Source organism: Hermetia illucens, chromosome 4 (genome assembly GCF_905115235.1).
Source record: "Hermetia illucens chromosome 4, iHerIll2.2.curated.20191125, whole genome shotgun sequence".
NCBI lineage: Eukaryota > Metazoa > Arthropoda > Insecta > Diptera > Stratiomyidae > Hermetia > Hermetia illucens.
The window spans coordinates 98,565,494-98,583,800 of NC_051852.1; the positions used below are offsets into that span (position 1 = coordinate 98,565,494).

At 40.8% G+C, this 18,307-nt stretch overlaps 1 protein-coding gene across 1 annotated transcript in view; it reads right to left on the minus strand.

Annotated features, from left to right (window-relative positions):
* Positions 1–18,307, minus strand: part of LOC119655568 (SLIT-ROBO Rho GTPase-activating protein 1-like) — a 134,661-nt gene that overhangs the window by 90,585 nt on the left and 25,769 nt on the right.

Consider the following 18,307-nt stretch of genomic DNA (forward strand, 5'->3'; position numbering starts at 1 on the left):
AGCCATTAACAAGCTGAGTTAGTTAACTAATGTCTTCTTCGTAATCGAATCCAGAAAGATGGTTCAAAATTGATAGACCAGTAGCTTACTCCAAACTACAATTTTACTTTATTATGTATATATATATTTCGGGAGCAACTTACTCCCTTCATCAGTACAAAGCTACTGAAAAATTTCAGAGACTGAAAAATACATAATAAAATAAAATTGTAGTTTGGGGTAAGCTACTGGTCTATCAATTTTAGACTTAACTACAAACAGAAGGCAATATCTAACATTTTAGAAGATGGCCCAGTTTTCTCAATGTTCTCCAGGTAATATAGAAAAAACAGTATCGATGGCAGTATACAAAGTATATAAAAGTTCTTCAACAAGTTTCCTTTAAGGGGGTCATCCCGTGTGTTGGGTTGGAGAAATCGATTTTTTTATTTGCGTGAATTGTATCTATATATAGTGGAGAATATGTGGGCAAGGGATTTTCCGATATTCCGAGTCCTTCAGAAATTACAGGGTTAAACAGGTAAGGAGTTTGCAGCCGCGGCTAGAGTACTCGATGAGAAAGAGCATCGAATCTTTTTTTACCTGTTAGTTTTTTATCTGAGCCTTATAAATTCGAACACAGGTATAAATATAAAAAGATGGAAAACCAATCAATTGTCTAAACTTATTTGCTGTTTGGAATAAAAAGGATAATCCAGTCTAGAGTGAGCACTGAAAGGCTTTCAAGCTACACTCAGTTATATTTTGTTATAAGTATTGTGCTGTTTGTGTGTTCAGTGATTTTTTTTAAATGGATCGTACGAATGGAGATCGCTTTAACGTTCAACGTCATGCTTGCACTAAAAAACGAGTATTTCATGGGAATCGATAGTTATCAGAGAAGAAAAAGGACTTCGCATCAACATCAGCGAAGAAACTTTTAGCAAGCATGAACATGGATGTTCCAATTGCGATAAGTTTCGTATATTGTATATTGGATTTTGCTGGAGTTTTCTCGGGTATTTCTAGAAATTTCTGTAAATAATAAAATATACGTGGTAGTAAAAAAGGATTGCGTAGGACATGTCGAGAAAAGAATGGGAACGCGGCTTAGAAATGCCAAGAAGAATCACAAAGGCATTGGCTGAAAAGGGGCTGGAAAACTTACTGATAAGGACCTCACTATATTTTTTGGGCTAGCTATTCGTCGACACGCAAATTCGATAGAAGGAAGAAATTTGGGAAACTTTCTTCCATAAATGTTCTACAGACGAAAATCCTCAGCATCAAAATTGTCCAGCAGGCGAGGACAGTTGGTGCAAATGGCACAAAGCGGAAGCTAAAGGAGAACTGGATAGTTTTCACCATGAGAAGGCACCTTTGATTGAAGAAGTTCAAACAGTCATCAAACCAATCTACGAAGAGTTGTCACGAGATGATCTCGTGAACAGAAATTTAGGAGCAGAGACCCAGAATAACAAGGAGTCGTTAAATGCATTGATCTGGACTTTCGCTCCTAAACACCTTCATTCTGGGGCCAAGGTCGTAGAAATAACCACTTTTCTGGCTGTAATTATTTTCAATGAAGGATTCAATGGTATTCTCAAAATCCTAGTGACAATGGGATGTCAAGTTGGTCACATATGTCATGTTTATGCCGACCGCCATAATGAAGCGCGAATTTGGCGGTCCGAACGACGATCGACTGACCTCGCTAAAAGTGCCACAATTGACACCAGAGAGCAACAATCGGCCTTACAAGACTTTTTTGAAGAAATGGAGGGTGCTCTCTATGGACCAGGTATAGCAGATTAATGGTGAGCTAAAATTTTATTGTTGATAATCACATTTAAATTTTCAAATGCGTTTTTCTCGAAACTGTATCTTGAAAATCGGCTGCCATCATAGCTCAAAATCTATCCAACCAAATTCTTTGAAATTTTCACGGCTTCTTTAGTACATATTTCTACGGTCCGCAAACTAGGATAATTGCAATCGGACTGGTCGTTTTTTTTTTATTCATAAAAAAAGCCGTAAAAAAACACCAAAATCCAAAAAATTAAGTTTAAAAGCCCACCAAAAATTTACCTTTTAATATTTTCTAATTATCCTAGTTTGCGGACCGTGGAATATTGTCCACATTAAAATGCTGTTTAGTTTTTTTCCCTCAGATGAACACAGCGCCCTCCAGCGTGGCAGCAGAAAAACACCTTTTTTTGGAGATGGGTGCATAAATTAACACGTATTCCAAAAATTAGCTACGATATCAAGCTGAAAAATTTATCACATATACTAGAGATATCAATAAACATATGCTGAAAAAATCACGTTTCTATCTTTATCCATTCCTTCAAAATAATTTTTCAAAAAAAGGCAAAAAAAACGGCCTTCACACGGGATGACCCCTTTAACTCTGCTGAAGTCGCCGTATCATTGTTGTACAGTTTATCAACGCTCATAGCACGGCGCTCAGAGGTGGCGATGAGGAAGACAGGTCAACAATCCTGTCGAACAAACCAAAACCAACTGGCCCAGGAGAACCTCTATAGTGGTTGCACCGGGAGACGCTGTATCACTTTGATTTGCTGACCATGATGCAGTAGGCGAATGCTCCAAAAGTCTAATTAGGGCGATCAGACCCGAGTCTGCATGGGGGCTCACCTGAAATGGCACTAGGTCACGAAACCTTACCAGGGGTAAACCGGTACCATGGTTACCGGGATAGCCCATGAATTCACATATTTCAGGAGAATTCCTGCTTCATGTGCGATCAGCTCGATTGTTGCGATTGGGCCCCTAGTGGGAGCTTAATGCGGGTTGTGGTTACGGTCAAGGGAACAGAGACCTTTGAGCTTCAAACGTGGTGTTGCATTCCAACACGGGTGCCGTATTCCATAGTTCGGTAGAGATTTAGGTAGGTCTTGCATCCACCAGTATGAATGCTGAGCCATGCACTCAGTATATAGTAGACTGGTACCGTTGTGCTTGTCCCAGCGTGGTTCTAATCGTGGCTACAAAATCAATTCGTGTCTTAAGAAGCCCCTGGAATTAAGTCCACGAAACAGGTACTCTCGTAAATCCACAGAGGCATGACACCCATAGCATGAACATTGGACTATCAGGTCCTGGATGCCCTGCAATGGGATAATAAATTGTTCAATGATAGGAAAGTTGCTCCAGAACTTTAGCTTGCAAATGCTAAAATTATCAGTATGTTAAGATCACATGAATATTTTCAGTCCTACCATAACAATTCGAGTACAACCATCTCCATATGATAACAATCTCATTTTTGGATGACAATCGGCATTGCTTCCATCGAAGAAAATGTGTGCCAATGTAGGATCAAGGGTATCTAATACACAAATCAACTTTTCTTCTTTAGCTCATGTCCCGTTCGGTAGCGGAGTCTGCTCGTCTAGAAATCGCGATTTTTCTCGGGCATGGGCTTGTTTCAGGTGGAGTCGAAAGATTTTTAAATCATCATGTTAGTGCGGGTTAAAAGGTCATACCACCCAAAACGCGTTTCCCGTAGTTTCCCCAACAGTAAACGAAATCTTATATCGATTGCGGATGCACTTATTTCAAACGTGATCATACCCTTTTATGAAACATAACATAATAATAATAACACGAACGACACTGCATCAGATTTTGGACTTGAGACGGTTATTGAATGAAAAAGACGCCTGTTATGGAGTGCTACTTCATCCAAGTTGGGCTCATACCTAAAGCAGTTTCATGAAGCAGTTCACTATTAGCTGAAAACATCGACACGAGGTACTTAGCTTACTCTCGCAACCTTTTCATCTATCGCAGACCAGTGCGCTCCTTACGTTCTTTAAACGGTGGTATCATGCGCAAAACCACAATCAACAGCCGCTGGCGAGATGTGATGGTATCCTATCAGAATAATCGACATGCGCTCCACTGCTCCTAGTACAAAATATAGCCATTTTTAATGTTTTAGCTAAAGCCGATATCTTTTTAAAATTGGTCTATTCTCTATTTGTTCGTCTGTCACACGCACTTTTCTCGGAAACGACTAAACCTATTTAGGCGAAATTCGATGAACATACATAGAGTGTTAAATTTCACGCATATAATGAGCGGTATGTAGGTAAGTATTTATCAGTGGCCGCTCTAAAGAGCTCAATTAGCAATTTTGATCCCATGAACTTCTAAGATCGTGACCGCTAGGAGAACGGCAAGGAGAGCAGAATCCAACCGGCTCAGATCTTCAGAATCAGCCCGTAACCTTTACAAAGGAAAGCAGCCCCATACTGCAACAGGAGATCTCTTTTAGGTTCCCAAAGAACTGTTTACCTAGTATCCGCGGCTTGGCTTCAGCTAGAGCTGGGCAACCACAAAGGAAGTGTCTGAGGGTTTTCCCCGCCTCTCAGCGACCGTAGTAAGCGAATTGTAGAGTGTGCCAAATCGGGCGGCATGGTTTCCCATAGGCCAGTACCCCGCGTAAACCGCTGCAATCCTGTACATACTTGCATTAGTCTGATCCAAAAACTTGTAAGAAGAGAACCAAATCGTCGACTTGGTGCAGCTGGTGAGTTTTCGCTTTCTGAAGTTAGTGACTGTTAAGTAGATTTTATGTGGCTTTAATGGAGGTCCTCATAAAAGCAAAGTATCAAACAAAACCCATTAATTATTATTTTATGAGATAGGTCTTAGATTTGAATTGAAGCGAGACAAGGCTCGTTCTCAGAAACTGCAAAACAAACATTTAAAAAAAATCTCTAAGATGCCTCTAAATCTACGTTTTCTCATTTGTGTGAATTTACAGTACGATAAGGCAGCATAGAATGCCAATAGATATCACATTAAAGTCAGTAGTTTGGCATATTCAAATTCAAATCGCGGGACATTATTTGGTGAGTCAAAGCTAGCAAGTCATATTGAAAGTAAAGTTTTTCCTATAATTACATATACAAGTTTGAGAAAAAAAATGTTAGGCTGAACAATTCACGAGTAACCGAGCACATAGAATAGTTAACCTTTATCAGCTTCCAATGATTGTTTAAATTATTTTAGATAGGAAATAGTCTTCCATAAGTCCATAATTTTATTCTTTTCCCCTTAAATATTCAATTTTATTGCGGAGAGAAAATTAACATTTCAGAATACATACGATTTCGATATCTACATTATTATATTGTGAAACTTTATTCGACCCTTCTTAAGTTCGTCCTAAGATTAGAAAACGCTAAATGACAACATAGGGCACGATACTAGAAAGTTTAGTGCAAATCCTACCATTGTTAGCAAAGTTCTAAAAGGTGAATATTTACCAGACCCTAAGGAATCGCAGAATGTTTATACCATATAAGATGACTAGTTTGCCTCCCTCGACGATTGCCTATCTTGTTGTGATGAGATACCTCAGGAAGGAGGATCCTCTAGAAAATTAGAAGTGACACCTGCAATTAGGCGACAATGAAAACCCCGAGCCAAAGTGTGACCAAAGGCTGGTAGTCACAGAGATTAAGATGTGGCCGTCAACAATGAACTCTGACTACCAGGCGAACCCCAGTTTCAACTAGCCATGTCTCAACAATAAGGAGCTCTACCGAGGTCAACCTTTTTCCCTAGTAAAAAAAGACCATTACCATTGAGAAATCTAAAAAAAAAAACACCAAAATTAAATTCCGATCATAACGATCCAATTCTGAGTGAAGGGCAACATGAGTTCGTCTGAGTCTAACCTTAGATTTTTCACTCACTCCACAGGGGACCAGTCCAATTGGACCGAATAAGCCGAAGGAGGTCCTTCCTATCAGCACTCGTGACTCTGAGCTCTGAGCTCAAAAAGTGACTGACTTCCAGAGGAGAAGCATCAACATCTCCATCTGAATGCGGCTGGGCAACAAAGTAGGAGAGAACCAATAGGCGAGGTATCTGTTGCTAAGTGGCCGGCCGGTAAATTGTTAAGAAGATTCGTGAACAAAGGGGCTGCTGCTCTACTTCGAGCTTGGGACCGTCATGTTACAAAGGTCGGTCCCATAGACCATTGAAGGAGATGTGCCCGCGACATCGTCATCTGAAACGTAGATCGAGTGTCATGTTTCCCAAATAAATTTGCTTTATGCAAATGGAAGTTCTAGACCCCGCTGCTGGTTTCAAAAGACCTCTATATAATAGCGGTCAAACTTACCATAAATACTCAAAAGTGGGATAAGGAGATTCGTTCGTGCTTTGCTTATTGTTCCAACGACTTGCAAGAAATTCTCAATGGAACATTCATTTAAGCTATCCAATATGCCAAAAGTAAAGGAATGGGGGTAACAGTAAGATATGATATTGGTACGGAAATTCTAAGATCAACGCGGGAGGATACAGAACTATTACAGTATCTGGTGGGAACCGATCTGCAGATCCTCAATTTAGGTCAATAATATCACGGCGGCATTACCTGACATGGCGGCACTTGTCGAATACTAAAGAGTATCTAACGATATCACGCTCTCTTAACGAACCTTAAATCTTACAAATAGGAACTTAACACCCGAGTTATGAACACTGGGAGGCGCATCAAATCCATTGTAAAAATTGAGAAAACAACACAGAATATCACAAATAGTACAGTAGTAGTAAGCTCTCGAAAAACACCCATGGTGGAACTTGCATTTGTCAAAACAGAGAAGAACGACAAGTTTACTATTGAACCAAACTCTAAAGTTTGATTCAGCCGATTGGTAGAACCGGCACAGAGAAGCTCACAAAGCTTTAAGGAAGAACATACGGCTGGCTAAAAAGTCATCATGGACACGCTTTTGCGAAGAGACTATCTTAGTCAGCAACTGGATTACCTACGTTTACAGAGCGAAGACTGTAAGCAATGAACAAATGGCAAATCATTTTCTTGGAGGCCACTTCCTGGGCAGCATTCGAAATCTCAGATCAGGACAGACAGGTGCATACGGCCTTCAACAGAGAGGCTGGACTAGGCTACGTATGCAAAGTGGTATCGCTGAGTAAAACTGGCATTCAACTCCTTCCATAGATAGAAGTCTGCGGGCCCAGATGGTATTATTCTTGATTTAATATATTCGGAATACATACCGTGCATGCCTAACACACGCTTATATTCCAATTGACTGGCGTGTTGTGAAGGTAGTACTTATTCCCAAACCAGAGAAACCCACCTACAAGGGCACAAAAAGCTTCTAACGGATCAGTTTAAGTTCCTTTGTACTAGCAGGTTGGTTAATCGAGAGGCCATGTATGTAATGGTTCACTGTAGGAATCATGCCTACCAGAAAGGTAAATCCAAGAGACAACACTCCAGGAGCTCACTTCAAGGATGCATAGTCTTCATATTTTTATATCGAAGTTAATTCTTTATTAATGGAGCAGTGAGTACTGCGCGGACCGCGGCACTCGGAGCTATCCTAAATATACCTCCCATTCATTTGAAGATGAAAGCGGCTAACGACGCATATAGGATTGATACCATTCGCGGGTGGAAATGCGGCCAATCATACGGTCATGCATTCGTTTTGAAATTGCTTGCCAAATATTAGGGGGCACTGATGACAATTTTGGCGGGGCAAGACAACATGGAATCGATCCCCTGTTAATCAGGTGGATCCCGCACATGATAGAATGGAGAAGAATTCACATGCTGGTCGGCCAGAAGTCTATTGAATCAGAATCTCTTATGGAGTAGTCCTGAGGAGGAGTTTTCTACTAGAGCTCATGGAGGACACAAAAGTCTTCGCACAAGCATTTGCAGATTATGTAGCCGTAAAGCAAGTTTGCAGACACAGTATGCAACACAGCATGAATGCAACCCTGCCTGTAATACACAGTTGGTGCCTCCGCAATGGACTCACGGTGACGGCTAAGAAGACTGGATTAGTTATGTTCACTAGGTGGGGCAGTTACATGCTACCCACCTTAGCAAAGGCGGAAATTCAGCTACAAACAGTCAAGTATTTATGGGTACACCTCAACTCCAAGCTAACGTGGAAGCACCACATCCAGGAACAATATCAGAAATTCTGCAGGTTACTCTGGTATGACTGCGATAGGTAAGACCTGAGGACTTTCACCAAAATGGATTCATTGGATGTATACATCCAAAATAAAACCAATTTTGATGTATGCATGCATCGTCGGGTCGTCGAGACTGAACTTTGCTAACACCAAGAAACTGCTGGCGTAGATTAAAGGCGTACCACTGGAACAATGATTACTACGCCGTGCTATCTAAATCTGCCCCCATTTATTTGAAGGTGAAACGCAAAGCAGCCAACGACGCATATAGGCTCGGTACCATGCATCCATCTAGAAGTTCCTTTATAAAAATCCGGTCCCTCTGATGTCGACCGATCATATGATTTCCCGATTAATTTTTGAAAAGACATACTCTGTCGTAATAACAAAAAGAAAATAATGGTTGATGAATGGCCTTTCGGGATTACAGACTTCACCGACGGGTCAATCATACAAAACGAATCGGGCGCAGAGGTATTTTCGGGTGATCGAATTATGGAACTGGCGACCCCTTGGACAAATGACGACCATATTTTCTTTCATTGGCAGCAGAAGAATGCTTGCAACAAAAATTGCGAGGTCACACCAGTCGGGAAGCATTGTTAGCACCAACGACATGTCAAGCCAGTTGGCGTAGAGTTGACACCAGTTACTGCTGAAACTTGGCCGACTAAGCAAAAAAAACCTGATGTGGGTGTTAGGGTACTCAAACATCACTGGTAATGAGAAAGCTGACAGACTGGCCCGCAAGGATCTGGACCCACAATGGTGGAGCCAGAACCAGCTTGTGGCATCCGGCCATCCACTGTCAAACCTAATGTGAAATGTTGAAATAGAAACGAACTCTTGCTGGCAGGCAAAAATCCTTGCAAAGGAACCCAGGATCGCAAGAGCGGCATTTTTGTATTGTTAGGGCTTTTACTTCCTCTTACGATTAAAAAATATACTGTGTTTTGGGAAAAAATCAATTAGAAGGCCCAGCCCTGAGTTTCCTCGAGGGCTGAGATAAACACTTTAACAAAATTTTTTTAATTGTGCACTTTTGGGCAACCTAGCCCTTGAAGCTGTTTCTAAGTTCACACTATCATTGAGATTCTCGTATAGGTTTGTCTTTTGTTAAACTACCTTCAGCAAGGTAAAGATACTATGGTAATATTCTCAACTTCAAGAGCTTGAAAGGTAAAGAGACAGATACTTCTTTACATATTACATCATTTAGAGGATTGATATTCAACAGCCAACTCCGGTACTGAACGGAACAATGACTAAAGCAGTGTATGGCTATTCCGCAAAAAAGCAAGACTCCAGCAATCACTTTTTCACAGTATATGATGCATACATAATTTGAATTTATTCAAAATTCCTCATATACAATATAATGCTTATATTACGATTATCATCGTGTGAGGAAGTTGCATCTTCGAAAAATTCCTTCTACAGATGTTCGCTCACCTAACAGTTTTTCAAATTGTTTCTACAAAATCAGATCTAATTCATAAAAAATATAGCAAAAGACATTACTTCATGAGATTATAAGATAAGACTTCATTTTCCCATCATTATGTTTCTGCCATAACAATAACATTTCACGAGCCCTAACAAAATTGTTAGTTTTCAGGTTGGCATCGTGACCATACATCATTTTTAAAACTATTCACAGTCGACCGCCACCTCTGAAAATTCCCGTCATTGCTGTCTGCCCATCTATGCACCTTCGACTTCCTTACTGGAAATTCCATTCACGTAGCATCAATGTCTCCTCCCTTTTACATATGAGCATATCGAACATAAAAACAGACGAATTAATGCGTTACCGTCAATCGTCCATACATTCAAACCGCAGTTTTAAAGTACAACCGCAAGTCCCACTATGGTCTGGAACTGTATGCTTAGCACTAAAGCATTTACGGAAAAGGAATAATGGAGTGACTATATGGGCTTCTTGGTAATCAATGAACGTATACAACTGCATGGAATTCTACTTCGAACGACAAGTCCCATAGTGGTTGCAGGCTATAAAGCGAGTGCCACAAATAGCACACAATGTTCAGGGGATTAGGACATAGAAGCAGATATTTCAGGTTTATCGAAATACTAATTGATCTGTGGAAGGGATTTCTGGTATTACTGAGAGCACGCCTTTAGACAAAATAGATTTTATTGACCGGAAACTTTCAGGCATTTAGTGAAAAACGGCGGCTGCATGAAATAACGGACGATCTTTTCACAACAACTACTTTCTTACTTCAAATAATGAAATCATTTAGCTTCCGACACCAGTAAATATAATATGTAGATGAACAAATATATATACATATATTTGACAACATTTTTAGCAATGCAAACTACCGACTGCGCCAAGATTCTGTCAGATCTGGAAACATCTTCGTCCCAGATGAAAAAGCCTGAAGCAAGGAGCCCGGGAACAGTCAAAAAAGAAAACTGCGACAGCCAAAAACTATATCCAACGACGGAATGGTTGAGAGTGGTCGTTGCATTCAAGTGTAAAGTAGACGTCGCTAAAATAAATGCTATAAAAGGACGCGCATAGCAAAGCCGCTGTCACATACGAACGTTCCGACATGCTTGCCTTTGGCTGTCGTTACTGCTCACAATGCTCCCTATCTTAATGAAGATATAGTAGCCTTCGGCTAGTTGCCAAATTGGCAATAACTTCCACAAGTCTCAAAGGGAAGTGGGTAACATAAAAATCCTTTTATGGCCCTCGAGGTTAAAAGGTCGTTTAGAGTTAATACGGCACCTCATTGGCTATTCCGTTGGCATCACGGTATGTGTTGTGTTTTACGGATGAAATCGCTGCGCTTCAGATAATTTACGTTCACACCAATTCAACCGTAAACAGCACATACTACATACAAGCATTCGCTTTCAATAAGGTGTCATGCTTTATGCTAGTTCCTATTCGTGGCGTAGTATTTACTGAAGTTTCGGCACCAAATATGCACGTCTCACTTCATACTAGACAATTTCACGGTTGAATGGGAGCCGTACAAAATAAATTCATGATTTATTGGCAATTTCTCAATGGTTATCAGTAAAATGAATACAGCGGAATGAAGGGAGGATTTATACTAGTAAGGTACGACATAAGCCGACCATGAATACACATCAAAGCAAGGCCCCTTCCAGTTCCATAGCTTAGAAACGATATTGATTCAATTTATCGTTGAAAAAAGTTGATTCTGCAAATTAATTGGAGAGAATCTATTGAAGGAGTCTGAAGGAACTTGATATTGCAGAACAATCCAACACATAATAGAATACCCCATTCGGCAGAATAATGCCTAGTCAAACCCACTCATTGAAAGAAGTTCAAATGGAAGCTAGAGTGAAAAATGCTTTTTTGGATGCTGGAGGATTAATGATGATGGCCAACGGCGAATTTGCAGGACTTCCGATATGAAACTCGTTCGCATGTTCGCTGACTGTAATGGGTTTGTCATTAGTCATATGAGCAAGGAATAGTCTCATTTCTTCTTTTTAACATTGAAGACAATGGAACTACTTTTCAGGAGTAGAGTTATGTGTGGGGTAGTGCGCTAGCCTTTCAATTTCGTTGCTTTGGATTCGAATCCCAGTGACCCCTTTTTCACAGCTGTAAAGTTATCACTTATAGAGTTTTAAGTGATGATAATGAAACTGAAATGCATACTGTGGTAATGCATACCATTTGTAAGTCAAATTAATACTTTGACATATCGCCCAGAAGGCGACTGTTCGCCAGTAGGCACCCAACTAATGGTGGAACAACGAGATAGCAAGTTTGCGAGCCGCATGTTTCCGGGCAAGGAGGCGCTACCAGAGGCTCAAGAGAAACTCCGGTCGCGAAAATCGAGAGGGGACACATAGACAACCGTGTGGCCGCCTAAATGAGGCGATTCACAAAAGTAAAAAGAACTGCTTTAAACAGTTGTGCGAAGAAGCCGACATAAACCCTTGGGGCGGGGCCTACATGGTGGTAATGAAAAGGCTGCGGAGATTACCCCAGGTGACCTGCCCGCGCCTCCTGGAACAGATTGTTATTACTCTGTTTCCTCATCACCAAGACAACGGAAAGCAAATGTTGGCTCAGGTCAACAAGTACCTGACACCTCCAGTTACTTAGAAGGACCTACGAGAAAGATGTGGTAGGATCGGTGACAATAAGGCCCTAGTAAGCCACCCGGAAATCAAGCATCATATCGTCTAATCTGCCTGTTAGATATAATGGGGAGAATAATGGAAAGATTCATATATAACAGACTTCTATCGATCATCGAAAGCGACAATGGCCTGTCACAGCGCCGTGTCCACTCCATGATGGAAGCAATAAGTATGGTTTCGAGCCGTGGTGGCGCTGGATGTTAAAAATGTATTCAATTCTGCCACAGGGATCAGTACAGGGTCCCTTGGTGTGGAATGTCATGTATAATGGAGTGCTTGTGCTTCCCGTCTTCCCCGCCACTCGATTATAGGCTTTACCGATGACCTAGCTGTAATTGTTGTAGCAAAACACCCAGAAGATGTGGAGGTTTACGCGGCGAAAATGATGAGAGCGGTAAAGACCTGGTTGGAAAAGGCTGGATTGACTCTGGAAGATGAGAAAACGGAAGCGATCTTAATAACGAACTGTAGGAAAAAAAACACCGTGAAGGTGGAAGTCGGTGGATAATCTTTAAGCCGACTACGAAGTACCTGGGGGTGGTAACTGACGACAGACTGAGTTTTAGGGACCATCTAGAGTATACATGTCAAAAGGCAAAAAATGTTACCGAATGTCGGTGGGCCGAAACACTGCTTTTAGCTGGAGTGATGCGATCCATTCTACTCTACCCCCCACCTGTGTGCCATACCTTGAACGCCCAAAATATGATTTTCAATTGAAGGAGTGCTGAAGTCGTTAGTGGACCGAAAACTTTAAATTCCATAGGTAGTCTGGATCATTAAAAAGGTGCTTCAAAGGACTCATGTTTGGGGACTTCACGAAAGCATTCACCAAAACATTCGGTACTGATAGATTCAAATGGTCCACAAAAGGGACATACAACATATTGCAGTGCAATAAGAACCTTAAATGCGAATTGTACTGAAAATGGCAACTACCCGGAATTTAGAAAGGCATTAACTGTCATAAAGGAATCAAATTGTTTGCCCAGACTACTTGCGAATCCGAGGTAAAAGCTGCCGTTATAGGTGAACGCTTAAAAAAAACCTTGATGGGAATTTATTGGCTCGACTAGCGGAGCGGCGATATGGTGGAATTCCTCCCTTAACAGGGAACCGGCAGAGGTAGACGCTGCTGTCTAGGACTGGTGAACTTCCAGGTCTCCTCTCTCCATAGAATCTCATACTGGACTCCCTTCTTCGGATATTCATGCATAGCTAAGTGTTTATTCTTCCGGTTCCACCAATTACGCCGGCAACATAGGGCTGCTTGCGACTGACATTTATCGAGGAAAAAACGAAAGCGGTTCTCATCACCCAGAACTGGCAGAGAAATTGTGCTCGCCTTAGAATTAGAAGTCATATCATCACCTCCAAGCTGGCCATCAAATACTTGAATGGATGACAAATATAAAACTCAATTTTAAGCAGCACGTGGATTGTACAAAGCATCCGCCGCACATAAGCTGCATAAAGGTGAACAGGGAAAGACATCACTTTTCCAACAATTCAAAAATAGATTATCGTTCTGTGGCAGGACAGTTGCCACGCTATCTCACCAAGAAAGCAGAAAACCGCATAAACGGGTATCGGTATAATGTAACTAACTTGCCAGCCGTCGGTGCGTCAGGGATCCTGATATACTTGCAAAAACAGTAGATACCTCAATAATGCTACTGCTTCTGATAATTATCGCATTCCAAATCCACATAATTTTTTAAATAGTTACCATATTTTATTAATACGCCTACAATCTGGCACCCGAAGAGCTCCAGAAGATAACTGTGATAAAGCTTTATTGGATTTGAAGCTGTGAATACGCGGCGAATTGAGTAAATGTCGTAGTAGCAACTTTCTTCTTAATTCTCAAGGTTGCTTGAGAATTCTTGGCAAAATTTTTGGCGCGTGTTTTTACCATTAGTTGATGCTTTCCTACTTTCAATGGCACAATTCTCCTTCATGTATCTCAGATTTTCTATACAGTGTTTTGAAACTTAATAAAAATATTGGTTATACCACCTCCGCATCGTTTTTTATAAATAACCGTATAGACACTCACCTGAAAGAAAAGAAAGTTTAACATAAGTGAAGGTTCTAAATGAATCAATTATTATTAATAATGTACTATAGAATAAAATAAGCTAACTTTACATATTTAAGGGGGATCATTTAAACCTAGTGATGTCTACAGCCTGACTTCAGCTGGTGATTTGCTGAAGTATATAGATCCCTATTAGTGTGGGATAGTAGCAGACGCTGATACCATTATTTATAGTTACCCTGTTTTCGAAGCAACAAATTTGATCACGAGGTGAACTTCCCAAGCTTTACAAGCAGAGAATTTTTCTTGCAGTGACACTCGGAAACTCTCAATGCTTAAAACCGTGGCCGCAGTTTCTCGTTCACCGCATATGCACACATGAATGGTGTTCTCACGGAAACATTTGTTCAGGAGTGCTAGATCAGAGACTCAATATCCAAAGAACTTGTTCTTCAATCAACATAACACAGGGCCTACATTCTAGCGTGGGAACAGTTTTCTTACTGTTTGCCCGAACGAAACTCTTGTTAATTTAGAATCTGCCCATCTCGTTAGTCCGTGATAGAGCAACGCAGTAGCTTACAAAATACTAGATGAAGAAAAACTAGATTTAAAGAGAGATACCATGGAGAAGACTATGAAGGTTGATTTCATCGTCTTTTGCCCAAAGAGCAAGAGCACCAAGAAAACCCCACCATTGTGATCAACTGAACAATTGTATTTCATCAGTGAATAGACAAAAATAAAAACAATCCGCTTTCCTGGGGATAAGAAGTGGTTTTTTTTTAAAAAAATGTTAAACTCTCTGCGGGAGTTTGTAAAAAGAACGATACACAGCCATTGACATAATGAGGAGGATTTTACACAAGTAAGGTAATGCTACGTGCTTGGTGGAGCATTCAAGAAATTATTCACTGAAAACCATGCAACCAAACCCTAAAAACAGTATGTAAGTATGCTGTACCCCTGCTCCTTGGACAATTATTTGGAGGGAAAGGTATTTGGTTACAAAGATGCTCTAAAAACTGGACTTACGGATCGCTTCCCATAAGAGTCATCTAAATTTTACCAAAAGGGAAGGTTGTTGCTACCAAGCCGTTGGCGATATGGAACTGTCTGACTCCAAAACTGCAGGATTTACTACCTTAGCTGAATAACCGAGAAAAGTGGTAAATGTTTGTTTTTAACTCAAGAAGCATTTGTTAAGTTTTTCAATATTTCAAACTTTCGATACTGCCATGATGTATTCAGATCAAAATAAGTATATGGTCTCCCATGACGCGCGGTCAACTATGCCGACAGCAACACAAAAGAAGACGGGTAATTATCCAAGGAAAAATCAAGATCCTATCGACCAACAAACCTGACTTAAAGCTGCATTGAAAACATGAAAAGCTGGTCATATACACTCAGGGCAGCATGCCTAAAAGGTAATGGTTGAGGTTGAATTTGATACACATGACCATTGAAAAAACCGCCAGATAAGCGCGCATAGCCACTCTGTGGGACAACTCCAACAATCCTGTAGTATACCGTTATGGTCTTGAATGAAGTGCTTTAGCACATTTCAAGGCCCTGATCCAATATGGATTGCTGCGCCAATGATTATTATATAATACGCTTGTCCGTTAATACCCGTTGTGATTTATTTTTCAAAGTGATGAGAATAACGGTTTAGCGGAGAAACGCTACAACTCTATCACAAAACAAAAGGTGTAGACAAATATGGAACTCTCTCTCCCTCCGGCCACGGGTAGTGTGTTAAGTGGTAAATTATTATGGAACCAAACATAAACAAAACTCATCTCAAAACTGTAAAGCTGATGATTTGCAAGGCGACAAACACATACGAAGCTCTCACATAATGCCCAAGTATCAAGTCCAAATTCAAAGAGATCAAAACTCACAAGTCAATTTCTTTAGAAATTACGAGCGCCCAAAAAACTCACTCAGCTAATGCCCTAGAAGCTCCTTTAAACTTTAAACCGCTGAAGGGTCTGGCACAGAGTCACACAAAGTAATCTGTAAAATCACCCCCCTCTTGTGCCTTTCAGCCAAGAGTATACGGTTTAGTGTTTTCTGTCCTAGGAAAGAATGGTTTTGCATTTGCATGGATGAAGACTGATCTAGAATTGTCAACAAAGGCTATTTCCACTGACAAAACAAGACGGAAAATGATGACAAAATGCCCCAGGCAATCGAGCGGGAATTCCAACGATATAAGCTGGACATTCTGCGCCTTAACGAAGTAAGAAGTACTCTGGAGAGTACTCCTTTCCCTCTTCTGACAATGTAGCTTTGTACTCTGGAAAGCCGAGTGGTAGCAGACGTAAATTCCTAAAGGTAACATTGTGATCGTGGTGGGTGATGTAAATGCCAAGGTAGGCTCTGCACATTTTTCGAGCTCAGAGCTTGGCCTAACCCTACGAGCAATCAGATTGACCACTCTGCGATCATCAGTAGATTTAGGAGTTGTCTCCTGAATGCGGATGACAAAAGAGAGCTTGAGATCCGCCTGGAAAGGGATCACCATCTAATGGTCGCTTACTTTCGTTTTCATGATCCAGATGCCCGGCGGTAGGAGCTATTTTGCTGATCCGACGGCAGATACATTGGGCTCCCATCAAAAATGCGCTTTTGTCATCGGCAACGTCCCGAAGTGGTGTTATAATCAGCAAAACGGGTCGATGAACGGACGGGGTTGAAGGCTCCATTGACCGTTGCGAGTGACGGCGTGCGGGAGGGATTGATCCCATCGGCACGCTAAAGATGATCTTATAACGACCAAGTTTTCAACGATGTGAACAGGAAGTGTATGGGTTTGGAAAGAGAAAACGTAGAATTGGACTGAAGATAAACACTAACAAAACCAAGGTTCTCAGTCTGATGGGTCATCGCACTCTCCCTATCTGCATTAAGGGGCACAGCGTCAAAAGCATTGATAATTTCTATATCTAGGAAGCTTGGTTTTTGCCGAAGGTGACACCAAGGTGGATGTTGCCCGACGCCGCTTCCGCTACCTTGTCAAAAATATGGAAATGCAGTTATCTCAACACCAAGATCAAGTTCTGTATTCTTTTTCTGTTGCTATATAGAAGTAGCATGGAAAGTGACCCTGCTCTCATTCGAAAGGTCCAAGTCTTCATCAACACTTGTCTTCGTCATATTGTCGGAATACGCTAGCTACGCTATATTAAATATTATATATGTTTGTGAGCTCAACGAATTTGTGTGATGCTTATTTCAAAGGCGCGCCCATATTACGAACTTCTAAAAAGTTTTTTTTAAACGTACTTTTCTTGAAACTTTTTCAGACCGGTTAATATGACTGAGGGATTGTTGTGCACAGGTATAGTTATAGCCCGCATCAAAATTAATATTTATTCCTTTCGTTAACAGCATAACCTAAAACAAATCGGGAAACCGGAAGCTGGAAGCTTCAGGTATGAAAGGTTTTGTGTATTTCTTTTATAAAGAGATTTGAGTGTGCATTTGTCCCATTAGTACATAGCACGTAATATATGCATATATTATGTGAAAATATCCACTTTCAAGTGATATTGACATTCAAAATCTTGAATTTGCGCAGAAGCGACGCCTTTGACCTACTATAACTTTGTTAGTAATAGTGCAATTTCTACCAGAATTGGTAAGATTATGCTCTATAACCTAGCCTACATTGCTGCAAAATTAGTACTAAGATGAACTTAAGGGGGGTTTCCAACCAATTACTAAAACTTATAGTAACGTACTATTATTAACTTTATTTGAATAGATATCGATATGGTATTTCGGAGCCTAGGCACCATATAGTGGTAGCATCTTGATTTTTTCAGGCTTTTCGATTTTCTGGGAATGGGTCCGTTAATGAAATTATCGGTATCAACCCCCGCACTCCCCACCTTTCCAGCATGTCAAAACTAAGACCAGCTTCGAAAAGTACTAACCGAGACCTCTCATTTGATACCACACATGACTATATTTGATGAAAAAAAATGTATGGGGACCCCCTTAAATTCGACGTAGAATGATGTAACTCACTGTATGCATGAGCGTTCACAGTTCCCACCTTTACAGCCAATTTGTTGGCAATCGCTGCAACCGTCTCCGAGA